Source organism: Pectinophora gossypiella, chromosome 2, assembly GCF_024362695.1.
Source record: "Pectinophora gossypiella chromosome 2, ilPecGoss1.1, whole genome shotgun sequence".
In the NCBI taxonomy this organism is placed as follows: domain Eukaryota; kingdom Metazoa; phylum Arthropoda; class Insecta; order Lepidoptera; family Gelechiidae; genus Pectinophora; species Pectinophora gossypiella.
In genome coordinates, this window is record NC_065405.1 from 2,505,450 (window position 1) to 2,528,768 (window position 23,319).

The following is a 23,319-nucleotide window of genomic DNA, read 5'->3' on the forward strand; positions in this document are numbered from 1 at the left end:
GAATAGAATAGTTTATTATAAAAGGACGTATTAAATAGTTTACTATATTAGTTGCGAGCTAGGCTAATAGTAATTGTAGGCACCGTGGGTACACTTTTTTTTATCGTTGGGAAATGCGTTACGCATACCACGCCGCCCGGGGGGGGCGACGTGGTTATGTGGGACTCCCCGGGTGTCGCCACCCGGTATACCCACTAAAACCCAACGGTGTTCCTCCTTGCCGCCGTGTGGCGGGGATACGGGAACGCAATTGCACACAACCGCGTCCCCGCCGGCGGATGCCCTTGCGGGCCCAGCGCCCATGGGAGACCGTGGGTACATTTACTACATTCGGTGTCAACATGAAATGCCTAAATCTAGTAAAGAGATATGAATACGATGCACTTCAAATAAGTAACGTTTCTACTGGTTTTTTTTTGATATAAAAAAATAAATAAATTTTGTATTTTTTTCTACTGCCTAATTAATGGTCCATTGCTGGGCAAAGGATAAAATATTTAAAAATGATCGTAATAAAAAAGAACTATTGGGTAATTTATTATGGTTAAATGATAAGCTACCACATTCGATATTATTTCATGTTGTATTTATAACCTGTGGTTATAACTGTGAAGTAGCCAATTTTATTTGATTGAGGAAAAAAATCTTTTGTTTCTGTGTATGATTTGTATATTATTTGATGTTTCCGTGGCGTCATAAAATAATTATTTATTTATTTATAATTTATTTACATTTCACGACTTTACAGTGCAGAAGCGCCAATGCGCCGTAAAACTTTCAATATAAACAATAATATAATTCGACATATGTAACTTATGTGTAAACAATAATAATAAACAATAATTCATAATGAATAATATATATAAGTATACGTAAAATCCACCACCACCATCAGATGGGAATAATAAATGCCAAGGAAAGATATATATACGTAAATGTTTCTTTGTTTGTTGTTTGGTACTTATTCTGCAAACTCGATTGCACTCTCTGTCCTTTATAAAAGACCTGTAAAAGAACTGTGTCAAGCGGGCCTGGACCCAACTGCCATTGTTGCAGCAAACACTTGGCTGGCTTTTGAGACAATAGCTCTGTGACTTCCATGAACAAAAAGAAAAATCGAACTAAGTGCGAGTCAGTCTCGCCCACCGAGGGTTCCGTACCCAGAAACATAATTATTACCAGCGGCCGCCCGCGATTTCGACCGCGTGGATTTCGGATTCCGCGACTTAGAATTTCCGATTTTTTTTAGATTGTTAATACCTATGTGTTATTCTGATGCATAAGCTACATTATTGTAAAGTTTCATTAAAATCCATTCAGTCGTTTTTGCGTGAAAGGGTAACAAACATCCAAACATCCATACTCACAAACTTTCATATTTATAATATTAGTAAGATACACTAATCAATCTTTAGTGGTTTAGATTAGCTAAAAATTATAATGATGTCTCTTATTATTAATAATAATTATGTTCTTTATTTCAGACTTCACAGGGTCCATTATATAGACATCCTTCAGAATTTAAAAAAAAAAAAAAACTATTTCAAATACTACGACATTAAAAAAAGACAAAAATCTTCATGAATTTTCCGACAGGAAATTCCACTCGATATCAACTCAGAATAATGGTCTGAATCATCCCCCTCAGTATTGGTTACGTTGTGACTAACATTCTGTATGTGCAATGACAAATGAACAATTTATAAAGCCTATAACGTTGCTGCGAATGAGTTTACCCTTAGAATAAATAAGCAAGCGACAAAACAAGATGTATTTTTTTAATTTGTATCTCATTACGACATATATATTGTAGGATAGCGAAGATTCATTTATGTTTCGCAAAACGGATCCCTAAGAAAGAAAATGTATGAAGAACATACTCAGAGCAGAGCAGGGCCGTTGTCAGGATCAACATTAAGTGCTTCAATCTTCTTCTATCGTGTGGGTTGAGAGGTGGATTACCAACCTCATCAACCCTGGTGTCAGGGTTACTATTGAGCCGCCAAAGGCCCCTGACATGGCTCAAGTAACGAGTACGTACTTACATCAGTAAGTAGTAACTTCCGAAGCACGGATCGTCTTCCTTTCGGACAATCTGGTGATCAGCCAGTAATGTCCTAACCAGACTAGGGACCACAAAGTATTTTTTGTGATATGTCCCCACCGGGAATTGAACCCGGGCCCTCCGGATTGTGAACTCAACGCCCAACCAATGGACCACGGAAGTCGTTAGACGTTAGTCGTGATTATTTCCGGTGGCATTTTTCCTTTTGCAGTACGGAACCCTAAAAATTTACAATTCAGATTACCAACTGAATAAGATTTTGAGTTTGAGTTAGATAGTTTAACACTTTCAAGGACAGAACGTCTAATGACGTTCCGATTTCAAGGTGTCATACTGTCTATTATGAACCATCAATGTCCCATGGTCTCTGCCCGTGAAAGGGTTAAGGAGTCTTAACACTTTCAAGGACATAACGTCTATTGACGTTCCGATTCCAAGTTGTCATACTCTCATACTACCTATTATGAACCATCAATGACCCATGGTCTCTGTCCGTGAAAGGGTTAAGAAGGTATAGGGATAAGAAAAAGAGGGCCTTAAAAGAAGGTTGTATCCCTGATTACATGCCTGTATCAGATCTATAACTTCTTATTGCCTTCATACTTGTACTTTCTTCAATTGAAAACTTAATAGCTTTTATTAAATTTTTCATTTCGCTACAAGTCTCACAACAATGTAGCTATTAAGTAATCTGTGTAAGGAGAAGTCTTGGAGTAAAATCTTTAAAATCAAGTTTGTTTTAGGTGGTGTGAGAAAACGCCCTCTGGTTCGTCCGGGGTGGCCTGGGCAAACTGCGAAAACCAAAGACTCCTGTCACTAATTGGCTATTTGACAGTTTTCGGATACATATTTTAAAAATTGCGAACGTTTATTTTATACTTCTTAAAATATTTTATTTTCTCGGAAATGCTTTATACAGCCTCCGTGGTCTAGTGGTTAGAGCGTTAGGCTCTCGATATGGACGTCCGGGTTCGATTCCCGATGGGGACATTGTCGAAATCACTTTGTGAGACTGTCCTTTGTTTGGTAAGGACTTTTCAGGCTTGAATCACCTGATTGTCCGAAAAATGAAGATGATTCTGTGTTTCGGAGGGCACGTTAAGCCGTTGGTCCCGACTATTAGCCATACAAACACTTCCACCAGCCCGCAGTGGAGCAGCGTGTTGGACGGTTGATTGAGGGGAGGCCTATGCCCAGTAGTGGGACGTATATAGGCTGTTTATGTATGTTATGTATGTATGCTTTATACAGCGTGTCAGCATCGTACTGAACACTGAGGGGGATTATTCAGAGTTAATATCGAGAGGAATTTTCCGTCGCAAAATTCATATTTTTTTTTGTATTTTTTTAAATTATTTTCATATCTATGCTTTTGCGATGGAAGATTCCGCTTGATATTAACTCTTCTGAGTTATTCTTCATGAGCTGAATCATCCTCTTCAGTATTCGTTATGACGTCACTTCACTAATTCATCTGACAACCCTAGGGTTAGGGTTACTATTGTGCTGTCAGAAACTCCTGGCATGGCATGGCTCGTGCAATCTAATTGTAAATGGTCGGCAGCTTTTTTTTTTTTTTTTTTTGACGTGACTTATTGTAGATTTGCCGCAGATGGCATTAACTACTTGGCCGGACAAATGGGGAGCGCTGAAGGCTCTCACCCGGTACAACGTTTAAGACAACAGGCCTGAGGGTGCCCAGTTGGGCGCGAACCTCGGCTCAGGGCGTCGTCTGAGAGGAAAAATATTTGAAAGAATTAATCGACCCTAGTGGGTCGATAGCGATAAGCGCTGAATGAGGGAAATCGTCGACCACGCCGGCGGGGTCGGTATCGGGGTCCTGAAGTGTTTGGTGTCGCGAGCTGATTGGCTGCCTCTATGGCTAGGGTAATCGGGTCGTCGGTCGGCAGCGAGTGGGAGGAAATAAAAAGAAAAACTAAACGAATATCACTTTTACTAAATCAATACAAAAGATACATTTAATACATATATAAAAATAACTTAAAAATCAACAACCATTCTTAAAGTTTTTTTTTGTTTGGTTTTCCCCGAAGGGTAAGGCAAAGGGAACTATGCCCATACAGCCATGTCTTACGTATTTTTTTTCTTGATGATTGATGAAATGATGAAAGGTGATGATGATGAAACCGAAGCCCCCACCCTCGGAGTAGAGTCGTACTCCGAACCCCAAACGAATTAACTCAAAAGTCTGCATAAACTTTCGAGTTATGAAGCGGCTTCCTGGCACGAAGCGAAAATAGGCAGATACACTTTGTTTATTGAATACTCCGATATAATAACACTCGCGAATGTCTTCCGACTAACTTAATGCGATCATTAACTACAAAACACCACTTCGTATTAATTATTTAGATTATTCAATGAAGAAAGCAACCGTCCCGTTCCCGTTTCCCGCCAAAAAGCCCCATTCTTAAAGAGAAAAAATTTAAGAAGAAAATACAAAAGACAATCACACCATATAGAAGAATAAAACATACAAATTCTAATAAAGTAAGGAGATTGTACATAATTTATAAAAAGTATGAAATCCATATAAAAATATTCGTGCGTCGTTTACACTAGTCTAATACCCTAATTTATTTAGTAAAAAAAAACTTAGGGTTGCCTGACATCATCCACCGTCATGTTGTTAGACAACTCTTACGTTAGGAAGTAGTAACCTGTGGGTGATTAGCAAGAATTTCAGCATTAAGCAATCGGTCCCGCCATTTCGACGGAAATGGGTTGCTGGTGCCTTAAAACTATGTGAACAGGAACTGAAGAACTACTTAATAGGTTGTGACTAACCAAAGCCATTAAACTACGCCAGAAGTCTAAGCGAATTCAAAACTTACACAATTGAATTGGTAACAGGCGCAGAAGCTTTCAGTTACCCAACAGTTCTGCTTCTTTATGAGTGATATAATCTTTCACGAAGTTACTGTCTTTTACGTTGACATCAAAAATGTAATACCTACTTACTATACATGACTTCGGATATACGTGACGTGTGGAGCTCGGTGGCGCAGTGGTAAACGCGCTCGGTCTGCGATTGTTGAAGTTAAGCAACTTTCGCAAAGGCCGGTCATAGGATGGGAGACCACAAAAAATAAGTTTTCATCTCGAGCTCCTCCGTGCTTCGGAAGGCACGTTAAGCCGTTGGTCCCGGCTGCATGAGCAGTCGTTAATAACCACCAATCCGCACTGGGCCCGCGTGACGGTTTAAGGCCCTATCTCCCTATCCATCCATAGGGAAGGCCCGTGCCCCAGCAGTGGGGACGTTAATGGGCTGATGATGATGATACATGACGTCAGTGACATAGATGAGGTAATCATTTTTAACCGACTTTAAAAAAATGAGAAGGTTCTCAATTTTCCGGGATCGTTTTTTTATGTAAATAGGACATGAGTACCTACTATAGAGGAACTCGGACCTCCGCGAGCCGGGTACCTACCTACGTAGGTACGTGCATGAATGTTGTTGTACATTGATGCTTTCTAATAATTTATCGTTTATATTTTTTAACTTAAACTTGAGTTCTATGGACCTTAAAGCACAATATCGGACTGAAAATAAATAAAAAGAGAACTAAAATTTTGCGACAGGAAATTCCACTAACTTGATATCAACCTAGAATAATGATCCGAAGGAAGAGAAGTCAAAATCAAAAAAATCAAAATTCAAAATAGTTTATTTTCTTTAAATACTACATCATTATACAACCCCGTTATTGGGACTTCCTAGTAAACCTCATGTAAAGAACTGTGTCAGGAAGCCCCGCTCTTCCCAATCGGTATTACAGCTTTGATAGTACATATTTCTATTTATTTTTTTAACAATAATAATCAACGTTTAAATAAAAGTTAAAGAGAAATACTTATGAGATAAAATGTGTGTGTGTGTGTGTTTGTGTGTTGTTTGTGTGTGTGTGTGTGTGTGTGAGTGTGTGTATGCGTGTGTGTGTGTATTTGTGTTATTATGTAGTGTATTTCAGCAGTGCTTCCGTGTTCTCATAGGTTAAGTTTTTGATCCATTCTACAATACATTTCTTACAGTCCCTATTTTTCTTTTCATTAATGTTTAGTATTTTATTAAGTTGATTGTAAAGATGTCCTCTCGAAGAAGTGAAGAAGTGTGTCGGAATTCCATAGTCTGCTTACCCTGCTGGGAAATAGGCGTTACTTTATGTACTTATGTAATGTTACCGTCTCCACAGAATAGAAGAAAGAGGTTGCAAAGGCCCTAACGCGCGTTTGGTATGAGAACCTCTGTCGCCATTTCGACCCCACTCCCTTTTACTACTACTCCTGGGGCCTGTTTAATAAAACTTACAATTGTAAATTTCAATGACAATTTGTTGTACATTGTGTAGCTAATATGAAACTGCAAAATATTTGTGATCACACAATCCGCAATGTACATCAAATTGTCATTGTAATTTACAATTGTAAGTTTTATTTAACAGGCCCCTGGAAACATATGACTACGATAGCTCTAGTGCTTCTCAAATTCCATAGCCACTTTACCGGCAATGTATATTGTATGTGATAGGCTTTAATTTTACCATTACTTTTCATAACATACTGCATAAAAAAAGTATTTTTTTTTTGTAAATAGTCGATCATACTAAGGTTTTAGCGTTCGTGTAATAAGGAAGGATTTCTTTGAATGATAGTCGATATTTGTTTTTTTTCCCTGCAGGTTGTAATGCACAGTATCACCTTTCTGTATACCTACTATAGCGAGCTCCGTGAGTCGTAAAATTTGCGGACGAGTGGAGTGCAAAGCTGAAGTATGAACTTTTTGGTCATACTTGTATGGCGCGCGTTATAAAAGTCCGGGTGAGAGCCTTCAGCGCTCCCCATTTGTCCGGCCAAGTAGTTAATGCCATCTGAGGCAAATCTACAATAAGGCACGTCAAAAAAAAAAAAAAGCGTTATAAAAGGACGCCACACAAAAACAAGACAAGATGTTTAGCGCTCACTTGGCCCTTCCAAAATGTTTCCATGCTTGCCTCAGACGGCATTTACTAACTACTTAGCTGGACCTTTTCCACTTTCATTCATAGTTTAGTAAAGAATAGAATCTCCGACTTTATCATGTCAAAACGCTACAAGTATTTCCACTCAGTCGACTCGTTTAGAGTTCGTTCACATCATTTTGTTGATTTAATATATATGCTATAATAACTATGGTTTCTTCGACGGTCGACTAGAAGTGAATGAGAACATAAAAACAAGTTCAGTTTCTTATTTTAGCTACTTTCTTTTAATAATAATAACAAGTGGCCTCGGCACCACCCACGCATTCCAAAACTCCTGTACAGTCATGAGCAATATAATGTACCCATTTTAGGACTCTGTCGCACTAACATATTTTACATTTAGTGAGACTTACAGTTCAATTTGTCAAAAAAGTTAATGAGACATGGTACCAAAGTGTATACATTAATGCTTGTGACCGTACTCCATAGGCCCGAGATATGGTAACACATACAAATTATAGTTAAAACGTTTACATAATATAAATATTCTTTATTGCACTTAACCACTAGTTACATAACAAACATGAAGTGGATGTTAACAAGGGAGGATTTATCTCTAATAGAGATCTCTTCCAGCCAACCTAGAGGTAGTATAAGAATAGCTGCGGGAGAATAGAAAAGATGCAATATACGAAAAATAATAATTACATCGAAATAAAGTACTAATAACTATATAAGTAAATACAGGGTGTTAGTGAAAACTTTGAGGGATGATTCAGACCATGATTCTGAGTTGATATCAAGTGGAATTTTCCATCGCAAAAGTATAGAACTGAAAATAATTTAATAAATACTGAATTTTTCATATTTCTTCCGATAAGAAATTCCACTTGATATCAACTCTGAATCATGGTCTGAATCATACCCTTCAGTATTCGTTACGGTGTCACTTACACCCTACGCATTAAGTGGAATTTTCCATCGCAAAATAATAGAATTTAAAATAAGTAATTAAAAAAAAATTGCGGTGCAAAATTCTACATGATATTAACTCAGAATCATGGTCTGAATCATCACTCTTAGTATTCGTTACGATGTCACTAACACCCTGTATAATATGGGAACACAAATACATAGGCCTACCTACGCCTCTATAAATATTATACAATTTTAATATTACAAAGGACATTAACTGACTTGGCTATTTATATAACATAAATAGCTTATATACGTCCCACTGCTGGGAACAGACCCCCCTCTATCAACCAGATGGGGTATGGAACCTATTCCACCACACTGCTCCACTGCAGCAACGGCAATTAGGTGTTTCAGCCTATGTCCTCCTAGACAAACAAAGGACAGTCACACATTGTTCTTTTCGACAGTGTCTCCATCGGGAATGAAACCTGGACCTCCAGACCGTTTGCCCAATGCTCTAACCGCTAGACTACGGCTGTTCATCCCATTTCGTTTACTTCAGCAAATTAAGTTTCATTTCAGCGTCTAATTTCGCTCACCTTTGACAAGTAATACTGTAAGGGCCAAAGCTGGGTTCCGGCTTCAGCGCTCCATCTGCAGTTGTAGTTGTAGGAGTTGATCGTTAACTCAAAGATTCGTTAAGTAGGTTAAATTGTTTATTATGTGTTTATTAGCGCTCGTGGCTAGTACGTATCGTTTACGTTGAGTGACCGTTTCACACTGACCCACTAATATAATCGACTGCGCATCGCTACCAAAAGCAGGGCGCAACGTTAGCAAATTATGTTCGGTTGAAGACCGTACAAATACAAATAAGAACTTAACAATCAATTTAGCTAAGAGGTGTACCTGTGAGGTGCTAAGGCCACGCCTACCGTTGAATATTGATGAAGGTGTCAGATACCATTGTAGACGAACCCTTAGGGGTGCCTGAATTGCCGATAACTAATCTAAAGGCGAGCCTTGTTTACACTGGGGTTTGCCAACAATTTTTGTAGAGATTTCTAGAAGAAAGTTCAAATATTAACACGTTCACTGTGTGAACTACATATGAGGCAATAAATTTAAAACTTATACGTACATGACCCATATGTGGACCACATTTTTTCTTGAAATAGTGTGTTTATGTACATAAATTTATTAATTATTTATTTATCTAATAATTGCAGCTATAAGTTGCCAAGGCGGTAACTTAGACACAATAAATTCGAATGTGTTTATTGAAAAATAATAAACATTGCACGTGATGAGGTCATCGCAGATCCGGGAAGTATTATGGAGGAGGTCTTATCCAAGTGTGAGACGTGGTGGGTGGATAGGAGTAGAATTCTCTGCCGTCTTCTGTATTTCCGAATGTATATAATCCGGGTGCTTTCAAGGCCAGAGTGAACAGGTACCTCCTGGACGAGTTCGCTCCATCTTAGGCATTGGCCTTCGGGCAAGTCTGGGGCCAAGAGCATACGGTAAAAAAAAATAGGATGGATGGAATTTTTAAATTTTGATTCTATCTTCATTCATGCTAAGATTTCTCAACCGGAAATAAAATTTTGTAAATTGATGTCTGTTCTGTAATTTACCCTGACAATGAGATCTTTGGTCTTGATTTGGCTCGAATTGCATTCACTACTTGGCCGGACAAATGTAGAACACTGAGGGCTTTAACTCTTACATCTAACACATAAAAATAATAACACCCAATAATAATGCACCTGACAGAGAGCAGCAGTAACTGTCAGTATTATTCAGAGGCGGAGGACAGGAGTCCTAGTACGGCTTTGAAATAGACTACTCTGGGCGCCATGCCACTCGCGTCAGACAGAGTACTGCGGGGCGAAAGGCAAGAGGGAAACCGCTACACTATTTTTCCTTAAAAAGTACCATGGAGGATGCTACACGAACAAGAGCGTGGCTCTTAAATTAGTGATGATAAATAATGCACCCAAACGTTTCTATTTAGTTTGCCGACAGACATAAAACACTTTTACATGTAACTTAACCCATTCCGAGTTGTAATGTAAACGAGCCTGCAGAATTTGATGGTGTCGTTGTGGGTGCTAATACCCTAAAGCCGGGTGAGGCGGCCCCGGATATTATTCATGTCCTCCATGGATGAATCTAGTTCGGTCAATGTGATTACCGGGGAAGATAGATTTCTTATTTGATTTAAACTTGACCCCAGTGTCTAGACTTAAAATCACTTAATATGAATCCCTAGTGGGGTCTGCAATGATACAAGTAATCAGAAGACGGTACATACATACATACATACATAAACTCACGCCTATTTCCCACCGGGGTAAGCAGAGACTATAGAATTCCATTTGCTTCGATCCTGACACACTTCTCTTGCCTCCTCCACACTCATCAATCGCTTCATACACGCACGCCGGTTCAGAGTAGATCGTATTGAACCTTTTCTAAGGACATCTCCAATTTGATCATCGTAAGACGACGGTAAGACGGTAAACACAAGTAATCAGTAGACAATTAACCCGATGATCGTGAATTGTACGGTGATAGATGATTTGCCTGTGACAGACTAAACAGTTCAGGGGGGTCAAACTGGCCACATCGAAAATGTTGGCGTTGCGCACTTACTTTTATACGCGCAAATGTCAAATTGCAACATTGCTTTCTTAGATGAATTGCTTCGATGTGGCCATTTTAACCCCCAGATCAAGAGAAGGATCTGTTCTGCTTTATGATTAAAGAATACTTAAATGCTAGAGTTCTCAGGTAACCTCTGCCATAAAGCCGACAGTGAGTGATCGAGGACAGTCCCCAAGATTAAGTCGCTCCACAGTCAACGGTGTACCAGGATATCTTGTCCCGGGACGACCAAAAAAAGCACTTATGTGAATGAGTGGATCTTCGCTACGAAGCTTGAGGACATATTCTATTTTTGCACGGATTTTATGCTTACAAGTTTGTGGTAAAGTTAATTTTAGTGTTTTTCAGTTTCGGATGTTAAATAGAATTTATTACACGATTTTTTTTTAATATTACTCGTACGGATTTGTAAAGCTGTTCTTCTTCTTCTATCGTGTGGATTGTGAGGTGAATTACCAACCCCATCAAACCTGGTGTCAGGGTTATTACTGAGCCGCCAAAGGCCCCTGACATGACTCATGTAACGACTACGTACTCACATCAGTAAGTAATAACCGGCAAAGCTGTTGAAATCTTTTAACAATGAAATGAAATACAGAATATGATTCACAGCTGAGCATTCCTTTAATCAAAATTAGGTCACGGTCCAAACCAAGGTAGGCAAATGTTTAAGTACCTTAATTACCATGTTTCATTGTTTACCTTTTGGCTGAAAATGGAGTTTGCTACTAGGTTTTGATTCTAGATTGAACCTAGTCTTTCAGAAGCTAATCCCCATCTATGGTAATGCGGCGGCGCGCTACGCAGTGTGTTGCGCCTGCGCTCCAGGCGTTGTGCGGCGTGTAATCATAAATCGAAAGTGTATGATAACAATTCTACATGCGCTCGAGTAAAAGTATCTCTTTAATGGTGCTAATTCCTCCAGAGCCTAGTGCTGATTCCTGTAGACACCGTCTAATTTTATTTTAAGTACCTAACCTGTCATTTGCTTATCCGCCGAAAAGAAAAGGGTCATTCATAAAATTTACGGAACACACAATTTTAGGAAAGAATTTTAAAATCCCTCTCAAAATGTTATATTGGTCTATAACCCGATAAAATTGAGTTGACAGACCACGTCAAACGGGTTGCATACCAGCGAGATGCTTATTTTATTCGCCCGGGTTATTCATTCATTTATACCTCTCCTTTGCTTAACTGACAAAAAGGAAAGGGACGGATTATTGACAGCTATTATTTTAAAATGTATGAGTGGATGAATTAATAACCAGGGCAACTCAAATAGGCATCTCGTTGGCGTTACCGTTCGTTGACGTGTGCTGTCAACTTAATTCTGTCGGGATATTGGCCAATGTAAAACTTTTAGAGGGTTGTTAGATTCTGGCCTAAATTTGACGCGTGTTCCATATTTTTTATGCCTGTCGATTAACCGTCCCTTTCTTTTTAAGGGGATAAGAAAAAGACAGGTATAAATTAAAATAAAATTAGATGGCGTCTACAAGAATAATCACCATTATGTACTACTTATTATATTTTGACAATAGGTAATTTAAGCGTTCATTTTCATAAAAAATAATAAGGTATTCTTTGAAAGACGGAATGTTGATTCATCTTTAACAATAGATTCCTATTTTAATTTGTAATCTATTATCATAGAGGTAAAGAATACTGAAAAATACGAGCTTAAAATTAATATAAGTACGTGAAAGCAAAATTCTGTGTCAATGTCGAAACTTGGACACTGACACAGAGGGACAGAGAGAGACTCGAGGCCTTTGAAATGTGGTGTTGGAGGAGGATGGAAAGAATAAGTTGGACAGAAAGGGTTACAAATTAGGAAGTGCTAGTAAGAGTAAGGGAAAAAAGACAATTACTGAGAATTATTGTGGACAGAAGAGGCAAGATGATTGGACACCTAATAAGACACGACGAATTTATTAAAAACGTCATAGAAGGAAAGCTAGAAATAAAGAGACTGGAATGGTAAATGCTACACCGACAAGAGCGAGGCTCTAAAAATGAAAATTTGAAAGAATACACGAACTGAAAAAAGCATCTACCAAATTAAATTGATGGATTCCATTGGACCATGTATAAAGTGACGAAAATTTAGCGTAACAGAATTTGTTGAACAAAATAAACGATGTCGGTTCGCTCGACTGTGACGGCAATTACAGTTTTGCAAAATAAAAACAGAAGTATTTGCGTAACTGTTTGAATGAGATCGAAAATTTGGCCGCTGTTGTCAGAGCTCCGACAGCCGTGATCGTCTAGTGGTTAGGACCCTACGTTGTGGCCGTAGTAACCCAGGTTCGAATCCTGGTCACGGCAGTGATACACTGTCGCGGCGGAGCGCATCTTTTGTTTGAAGAAATAATGTGACCTACTTTGGGGAATTATTTTAACAGCATAATTCAAATTCAAAAATATCTTTATTCAGGGTAACATAGTCTCATAACACGTCTCATCCGCCTAAAACTACTGCAGCTTCTCACAACCTGTATAGCCGGGGAAAAGAAGCTGAAAGAAAAACCTCGGCACAGCATAACACAACAGGTCTGTATCTCCAAATGGGTAGGCAGAGTTGTATACACAACTCAACTCAACTTGTCCTGTGTTGTGTTGTGTTGTGTTGTTGTTGTGTGTGTTGTTGTGTATTGTGTTGTGTGTGGTGTGTGTGTTGTTGAGTTGTTGTTATGTGTGTTGTGAGTTGTTGTTGTTGTGTGTTGTTGTTGTTGGTTGTGTTGTTGTGTGTGTTGTTGTGTATTGTGTTGTGTGTGGTGTGTGTGTTGTTGAGTTGTTGTTATGTGTGTTGTGAGTTGTTGTTGTTGTGTGTTGTTGTTGTTGGTTGTGTTGTTGTGTGTGTTGTGTGTGTGTTGGATACTCCTACTCCTCGCCAGCTATGTCTAAGTCCAACAATAATATCTACAACTTCCTCAATATTTGAAAACGACGCGCTCGGATCAACCATATTTTCACGTGACATTTATAATATTGAAGTAAGTATAATATTATGAACGTATCTGTCTAAGTCAAAACTGTCCATTAGGGCTAATTCAAGTAATTTATGAAAAAGAAAACCGTCATGCTATCGTATAATTTCTCAATTAAGACTGCCCTGGTGCTGATAATGCAGAATTTAAGCAAACTTCCGAGATATTAAAAAATCTAGGCCTCGTTTCTTTGTTAAGTTATGACGTAAAGGCCTTCAAAGTGTGGGATTACGGAGGCGGTAGGCAATTTTGTGACTTAATTGTGAAAGTGCTCCGATTTCGGCGTTATCTCGCTAAAAGTAATGCGAAATTTCGTCGTGTCTCTCACAGCTCCGACAGCCGTGATCGTCTAGTGGTTAGGACCCTACGTTGTGGCCGTAGTAACCCAGGTTCGAATCCTGGTCACGGCAGTGATACACTGTCGCGGCGGAGCGCATCTTTTATTTTTATGACAGATATGGCTTAAAACTTTCACTCTTCAATAAAAAAAAATATGTAGAGTTGCAGCATAGTGCATTTGCTACTTAGCCGGACAAATGAGGAGCGCTGGCACTTTTATATGTAATATGTTTTTATAGCATTTTTTCTTTTTCATCTTTTCAGATTACGTTATTTTTGTAATAAAATGTATTATATTTATAATTTATTTCTTTATAAGTACTTAACATATATATTACACATATCTACATCTAGTTTTCAAAGATCGCTAAACCTAACCAGGTTTGTCTTTACACCTTTCTTTATACCTTTCTTTTTTTCGGCTTTAGTCACTCATTAGTATTCTCCTTACCTGAAGAATAAACTAATAATAAAAAAAAATAAAAAAGTTTATTTAGGTAAAACCTACGACACACATATACATAAAAACTCAAAGATACTGGCTACGCAATAAACCTAATAGGTACCTAGAAAGGATTTTTTGACTCAGAATTTACTTCGATATAAGTACTAAGATAAACTGTTTAACTATTTAGTTCTTCGTAAAAGGAGTTAGCAGGAAATTGGCTAATGCCTTTGGAATAGTAATAGACCACCCAGCTTCGTCGGATAAATAAACATGATGCAATTCCCTTGAATAATAGAACGCTATTTATTCTCTTGTAGACTTTTGTAAATTTAGGTAAAGACGCGAAGTATTTCGTTACTAGTTAAGTCACTGAGGTCTTGTGGTTCACGGCTTGCTTCTCAAACGCGGGATGGAACCCTGGTAGAGAACTTGCACCACACATCATCAGCCCATTAACGTCCCCACTGCTGGGGCACGGGCCTTCCCTATGGATGGATAGGGATCGGGCCTTAAACCATCACGCGGACCCAGTGCGGAGTGATGGTTATTAACGACTGCTAATACAGCCGGGACCAACGGCTTAACGTGCCTTCCGATGCACGGAGGATCTCGAAATGAAAACTTGTTTTTTGTGGTCACCCATCCTATTACCGGCCTTTGCGAAAGTTGCTTAACTTCAACAATCGTAGACCGAGCGCGTTTACCGCTGCGCCACCGACCTCCACAAGAGAGCTCCTTAGAGGACTTGCACCAATGTGTTATTAATTTATATTAAGTGCAGTTTTCACTGAAACAGTTGGCTCGACCATTATAGACGGCAATACGGCTCACCTATCACGTTGGTCTAACAGAAAGCTCATTGAGGTGTGAGTACTTAGATCACATTGCGATCAAAGTAACTCCGACTACCCCAATTGGGATACAGTCGTGAGTTTATGTTTTATGTACTTCGTTACTAAACAAGTTAAAAAAGTGAATAATCATTGTGGAAGCGATAAAAAAATGCAATTGGAATGTGAAAGTGATCTCATTTTCGTATCTTAGTTTGAGGTATCGGCGTATTTCGTCGCTGTAGTCAGAGCTCCGGCAGCCGTGATCGTCTAGTGGTTAGGACCCTACGTTGTGGCCGTAGTAACCCAGGTTCGAATCCTGGTCACGGCAGTGATAACACTGTCGCGGCGGAGCGTATCTTTTTGCGTCTACTCAAGAGTATAGTTGCAAGCTTGCGCAAAACTTTGTGTTTGTTAATTTTGTTTTTCATTGGAGAATTATTTTGTAGTTTGTGACATAATGTGCACGATCTTTATTTATTTAGAATTCTCCAAATTTTATTTTTGATTTTCAGGGAAATTCAGCCCTATTACAGATTAGATCACATATATAATGTGAATGTGCGTGTGTGTGTGTGTGTGAGTGTGTCAGTAATTTAATTATCTAAGTGTGTTGTGTTAATTAATGTTAAGTATGCCGAATAAATATTTTTTCTTTCTTTCTCTCTTTATGTCATATCTCTGAAAACAAATTTCTCGATATCTCAGCATAACTCTACGTATAATAATAACTGTGTCTAGGCGTCGCTTATATTGTTTTAATTTATTTTCCCTAGGAGCGAGAAGTTTAATCTCAACAACGGTCGTAATCCCTAAAGAGGAGAATAGAGCCTCCAAATAATAATAATAAAGTAAACAGCCAATCCCAGAAAGACAAGTAGCTGCTCGTGTATACGGTGCGGATTATATGCAACATAAAAAGTTTGATAAACAGGGTGTTAGTGACATCGTAACGAAAACTTTGAGGGATGATTGAGCCCATGATTCTGAGCCCATTGAGCCTTGAGATGATATCAAGTGGAATTCTCCGTCGCAAAAGTATGGAACAGAAAATAATGAAAAAAAAAAACATGCATTTTCTCCACAGTTCTGTGTAATAATAATAATAATAATGGCTTCGGCCCCACGCACGCCTTCCAAAAGTCCGGGCCTCCATAGGCCCGAGATATGAAAAAGACATACAAATAATAATAATAATAACGCGTTGTGTTGTGTTTGTTTATTAACAAATAATATAGTACCTAAATACAGCTAAAATATGCATCATCACTATGATTGATAGTGATAGTGTGTGTGGTACAGGCACGAGCATTAATATGTACTTATACACTTTGGTACCATGCCACATTAACTTTTTTGACAAATTGAACTTGTAAGTCTCACTAAATGTCAAATATGTTAGTGCGACAGAGTCCTAAAGTGGATACATTATATTGCTCATGACTGTACACAGTGGCCACTGAGAACGCAGTAAATATGTAATTACAAACTGATATATACAAAAACACAATAATAAGTAATATCTATAATCTTCTTTACTGAAAACAAAAGTTCTTCTCGCAAACTCCATAGTCACTCAGTTGAGTTCTATAGTCAAGCATTAAACAGCTTTAGTTAAGTGCCCACTAATCCCCGTTCTTGGGTTATTTTAGTTAAGCTCACAATTTTCTACAAAGCTATTTGTATTATATTCTCTCTTTCTTTTTGCATTTTCGCTAAGCCATCAACACTGTCTAGGGATATGGCAAATGAAATAGCTTTTACGAGTATCGGCAGATTTCTTCAAGGATTTTATTCTTATCCTTTCACGTTTTTGGAACAGCTACAAATGCCTTTTTCTAACGGGTTATATTCAAGGAAGGCGCGTTTATAATGCTCCGTACATATAAAAAGCATCTGATCTTTTGGCTTCACATAAGACAGGTAAAGAGGATTTCGTAAAAGGCGATTTATGTTACGCAGCTTCAGAAGCTTTAACATGATTGAAAGGGTGTATTTCTTTGTTCCTGGTGATCCCCACTGTTTGCCCCTTACCCCGATACTGACCCCGCCGGCGTGATCGACGATTTCCTTCAATCAGCGCTTAACCCACTAGGGTCGAATAATTCTTTCAAATATTTTTCCTCAGACGACGCCCTGAGCCGAGGTTCGCGCCCAACTGGGCACCCCCAGGCTCATTGTCTTCAAAAAAAATATAATAAAAACTGCCCCACTGGGGGATATCGGAAAAAAAGGTTTTACTGGCCCCCAGTGGTGGTGAATGCTACTGGAATTGTCGTGTTGTGTTGTGCTAACGCTACCAAGAACTGTCGCGTTCTTCTATCTTATGATTACTTATTTACATCAGTAAGTAGTAAAAAAAATAAGTGCGCAATGCGAACAAATGTCAAATAGCAATATTGCTTTCTTAGATGAATTGCTTCGATGTGGCCATTTTAACCCCCCAGGTTTGGACATTATGGAATGAAAACCCTTGGGTTTGGGAACCGTGCCGTGGTAGGCCGGTTGGAAGTACGCTTGATTCTGACTGTGAGTCGAATCCAGCACGGGCCTAAACCAATGAATGTGTCTGGATTTTAAATGATTATCACGTGTTCAGCGGTGAAGGAAACCACTGTGAGAACCCACGTTTAGCAGGTGTGACCTAACCTGTATTAGCCTGGTTTTCCCTTCGGTTTGAAGGCCAGACAGTTGCTTCTGTAAAAGACCAGACCCGTCAAATCATCAGGTTAGGTAAGCGGACTCTGTAAAAACGGGATAAACGCTAAGGAGATAAATCCCTCGGAGGGTGAAGAGAGACAACTTAAACGGTTTTAAAAAAGTCACTTATAAGTCTGAGAACTTTTTCAATAAGTGCTTCAGACGAGACACGGCCAGACAGCTGCCGAAGGCTGTCGGTGTTTGCTAGAATTGTCGTCGAATTAGGTCGTATATATGAAGTATTGTCTTACACTGGATATAGTTTAAGTAAGACCTAGCGATTCAAAACGGCTTATCCTGAGTATGAATTTTTAATTTTTTTACAAAAATATAGACTTAACTTGCATTTTTTACGTAAAGACAAAAATGTTATCAAAATCGAATCATTTATTCCATGAAATTCTTTATTCTATGAATTGGTCTAAAAATTAATCTTATGCCTGAGTTCCACCAAACTTTATCTTTACAGACATGTGTATTCTTTTTAGCCTTAATTGGCTATAATTTTGTTATCTATGTATACAGGGTGTTAGTGACATCGTAACGAAAACTTTGAGGGGTGATAGAGGCCATGATTCTGAGATGATATCAAGTGGAATTTTCCGTCGCAAAAGTATGGAATTGAAAATAATTAAAAAAAACAAAAAATTTCAGGAATATTCAGACTTAAAATTCCACTTGATATCAATTCAGAATCATGGTCTGAACCATCCCCCTCAGTATTCGTTACGGTGTCACTAACACCCATACCTACTTGTATGGCTACCGTATGTACTTGTGTGGGGTGTAAGTGACATCCTAACGAATACTGAGGGGGATGATTCAGCTGATTATTCTGAGTTAATATCAAGTGGAATTTTTCGTCGCAAAATTCATGTTTTTTTTTTAAATTAATTTCAATTCTATAAATTTGCGATGATGATTTGCAGAATCATGTTCTGAATCATCCGCCTGAGTATTCGTTACGATGTCACTAACACCCTGTATTTGTGAATGTTCTCTCTCCCTTTTTGTAAATAATGTTTGTATAATATGTCTGTAAATATAGAGTTTGGTGAGACTCAGCAATAAGATTAATTTTAAGACCAAATTATGTACCCAAATTCATACAATAAATGATTTGATTCGTTAAGCCGTTGGTCCCGGTTACTACTTACTGATGTTAGTACGTAGTCGTTACACGAGCCATGTCAGGCCTTTGGCGGCTCAGTAATAACCTTGACACCAGGGTTGATGAGGTTGGTATTCCACCTCACAACCCACTCGATAAGAAGAAGAAGAATGATTTGATTTTGATATTTTTTCGTCTTTAGGTAAAACATGCAAGTTCATTCTTATTTGAGCAGTCTTATTCTATTTATATACCTATTGTATTATCTATTATAATGCAGCCGTATTAGCTTAGCTGCTCGAACGTTTGACTCTCATTCTAAGGTCACAGGCCTAAACCAATCCAAATGTGCATCATTCGATTACAATTAGATCTTAAATGATTATCATATTCTCAGCGTTGAATCATCTTCATTCTCATTCTGCATTATCATTTCATTGTTCACAGATTTCAACAGCTTTACAAGTCCGTAATATTAAAAAAAGTCGTGTAATAAATCCTGTTTAACATCCCAAACAGTACATGAAAAACACTAAAACAAACTTTACCACAAACTTGTAAGCATAAAATCCGTACAAAATTTATGGCAACACACTTCGTAACGTAGCTTGAGCTAAGTATGTTTATTGCCCTTGTAAACATAAGTTAGTGCGCGTGATTAGCATCGTAAAGGAACTGGGGAAACTTGGAACACGTCTGTATGATGAAACATTGTAATCCGTTATCAGAAACAGAATTGATGCTTGTTGAGCGTTAGACTCACGATCCGGAGGCCCCGGGTTCGAATTCCGGTGGGGACATATCACAAAAATCACTTCATGATCCCTAGTTGATTAGGACATTACAGGCTGATCACCAGATTGTCCGAAAGTAAGATGATCCGTGCTTCGGAAGGCACGTTAAGCCGTTGGTCCTGGTTACTATTTACTGATGTAAGTGAGTAAGCGTTAAATGAGCCACGTCAGGGGCCTTTGGCGGCTCAATCATAACCTTGACACCAGGGTTGATGAGGTTGGTATTCCACCTGACAACTCACACGATAAGAAGAACAGAGTAAGTGCTGTAAGGATCTTAATTTAAAAATAATACATACATACGTTTTAACTCACAGCTATTTCTCAGCGTTATTCCGTTTTTTCACAGGGTTCGCTTTCCTATTTATGTTTAATTATTCAGAAATAATAACTTCTTAGGCTTAAGTTGTTATCTGCTCCGTTCGGTCGCCGCACGCTCGCTATTGCAAATATGTAGGTAAATTATTCGCAAACATTATAGTTTGTGTATGCCTCAGCTGTTAATATTTATTATTATACTAAGAAGATTATACTGTTTCGGTTTATTTTGTTTTTCTTTTTATTTTTATATGTTATTGCACTGAGTAACTCTAAACTAAATCTGTCCGCCAGGATGTGCCTAGAACAGGTCACAGGTCACAATATCACAGTCCCTACCTGTGTAGTACACACTAAAATTTATTTTATATTATGGCAACACCGCATTCTATTCTTTCTTCTACCCTTTGAACATCATGGCGACGGGTGTTGCATTTTCCACTTTTGTAAATTTTAATTAAATACAGTCCATTCTAAATATTCAAGCATGTGTTTTTACTTATATTTAACACCAGCGACGCACATGCTCCACGAAAAAGAAAACAACTTTCAAAAACTTTTTTTTTTTCATTTTTTTTTCTTTTGAAGAAATCTCTTTGGTTAGAGATAAGCTTGCCTGTACTATCTGTTTTCTTTGTATGTTTCTTGCGTCTGTTTCATTGTGTACAAATAAATAAATAAACTTTTTGTTTTCAATTTTTAATATCATGACGAGTCCTTTAAAATATTCTATAATCTAATAACATCTGGTACCTTAATGCAGTGGCGGCTCTAGCAAAATATTTAGGTGATGCGAGACCTTACAGTGCTCCTCAAAGTACAGTTTTTTTCGATTAGTTTACGCCCACCGAAATATACCTACATAAACAGCCTATATACGTCCCACTGCTGGGCACAGGCCTCCCCTCAATCAACCGGAGGGGGTATGGAGCATACTCCACCACGCTGCTCTACTGCGGGTTGGTGGAGGTGTTTTTACGGCTAATAGCCGGGACCATCATATCCATCTTAGGACTTCGTATCAACAGTGGCTGCAAGTTGTCTTTGATTACTTGTGGCTCTGCCCACCCCATTTGGGATTACGGGCGTGAGTTTATGTATGTGTATGTAGCCGGAACCAATGGCTTAACGTGCCCTCCGAAGCACGGAATCATCTTACTTTTTCGAACAATCAGGTGATTCAAGCCTGAAAAGTCCTTACCAAACAAATGACTGTCTCACAAAGTGATTTCGACAATGTCCCCATCGGGAATCGAACCCGGACCTCCAGATCGTGAGCCTAACGCTCTAACCACTAGACCACAGAGGCTGTTATACCTAATTAAATCTTTTAAAAAGAGTTTTATAAAAAATAAATAAAATAAAAATAGTTTATTTTCCAAATCAACATAACAAATTGTGAATAAGTCTTCCCATTAAGTACTAAAACAAAAACTTTATGTGGCCGCCAAGAAGTCTAATTCACAGTGCAGGTGTGCCCAATCCAGTTACTCTCCCGTAAATCCGGAGCTGCTAGCCAGGGTGGTCTCCTCTTCGTAAAATGGCGCCCAGTACGATTTCATAGCTCGCACCGCCCTAAAGCCGCCACTGCCTTGATGTTTCATTACGCATGAAAACCAAAAAAACAGTTGGCGTTTCTTTCTTCTTGTGCAATGTTCGTTTGTTCACAATCATTGACTTGGTGAAAGAAACGGCATACATACATAAACTCACGCCCGTGATCCCTAGTGGGGTGGGCAGAGCCACAAGAAATCAAAGACAACGTCCATCCATTTGTTGATACAAAGTCAAGTCTATGCACCAAAATAAAAAGAAATAATTACAAAAGATGAGGTTGGTAATTCACCTCACAACCCACACGATAGAAGAAGAATTACAAAAGATTCTTAACATGGCAAATGGCAGCCTCATCGTTAAAAGCGATTTCTTCCAGACAACCATAAGGCGAGGAAAAAATATTGATGATTGTGATGAAAGAAACAGTATTGGGTTTATTGAAATTATTATACTTCTCTCTCTATTTAAAAGCTGCGCTCTTGTCGGTGGAGTAACCGCCATTCCTCTCTTCTTCCCGCCAAAACCTTCACCTCCCGATACGACACGACCTGCACCTTCTCTTTTATTTGTTTCATAAATGTTATACTTACCTCACAAGAATTAATGTAGGTATGTTGAGTCAAATAATGCAAACGTCATGAATCCACAGAAATTCCTTGATATATTTCAACTTAAGCCGTTAATCTTTGCAAAATTGCTTTCCACGTCGACGAACTTTGGTTCAGAAATTAATTTCAGCTTACTCAAAGCTCTTCGATTAACAAAAACACAATTTTATAGGAGCGCGTCGGCCTTACGACATAAATGCGAGGAGTAATGCTTATGATCACACAATCCTTCACGGAATAGAAGGAAGACACACACACACACACGAACACCTTTCATCTTCCTTTTCGAATGTCTAAAAACTTTATTGTTATATACCTAAACAAGTATGCTATAGCGAGTAAAATAAACGCGCCACCTATTGGTGTTAATCGCGCGCCAAATAAGCGCACTGTCCGCCCGCCCGCTCGCTACCGCTCGCCATAGTTTTATTGTTAATTTGTTTTTTCACTGATTTATTTTACACTATTCTTTATATTTTATAGTTTAACTTCTTGAGTAAATAACTAAACAGTGCAAAGTGTTTTTATTTGAAGGACGGCTATAATGCACTAAATAAGGAAAATTTATTTGGCTAAGTTATTGTTATCTGTTGGGAACAGGCGCTGCATGCTGAGATACAGGTTTCACCTAGTTCGGCTGCAGAGGATTATACCTTACCTGTTATAAAATGTTATTAGCCTATGAAACATTGTATTAAACTGCACTGTACTTTATATGAACAAATAAATAAATAAAATAATAACAATAAGAGGTTGGAAGGGCCAAGTGAGCACGAAACGCGCGCCATACAAGTATGAGCAAATAGTTCATACTTCCACTTTGCACTCCACTCATCCGCAAACTTAACGGCACACTGAGCTCCGCAATTGAACATTAAAAGTTCGTCTTGTGCATTCTAACCTGCAGGACAAAAAAATAAATGTCGAATATCATGCAAAGAGATCTTTATCACAGGAGTCGCTAACTCTCTTCAGAGCTTCAA

The 23,319-nt window shown here is 38.5% G+C and overlaps 3 non-coding genes across 3 annotated transcripts; all 3 read left to right on the forward strand.

Moving 5' to 3' along the window:
- The first annotated feature begins 12,897 nt into the window (after positions 1–12,897).
- Positions 12,898–12,969, forward strand: Trnah-gug (transfer RNA histidin (anticodon GUG)). Its single transcript has one exon. It is a non-coding gene; the product is annotated as a tRNA-His (tRNA).
- A 1,000-nt stretch (positions 12,970–13,969) lies between these two features.
- Positions 13,970–14,041, forward strand: Trnah-gug (transfer RNA histidin (anticodon GUG)). The gene has a single exon. It is a non-coding gene; the product is annotated as a tRNA-His (tRNA).
- Positions 14,042–15,507: 1,466 nt separating this feature from the next.
- On the forward strand, positions 15,508–15,579 carry Trnah-gug (transfer RNA histidin (anticodon GUG)). The gene has a single exon. It is a non-coding gene; the product is annotated as a tRNA-His (tRNA).
- Positions 15,580–23,319: the final 7,740 nt, after the last annotated feature.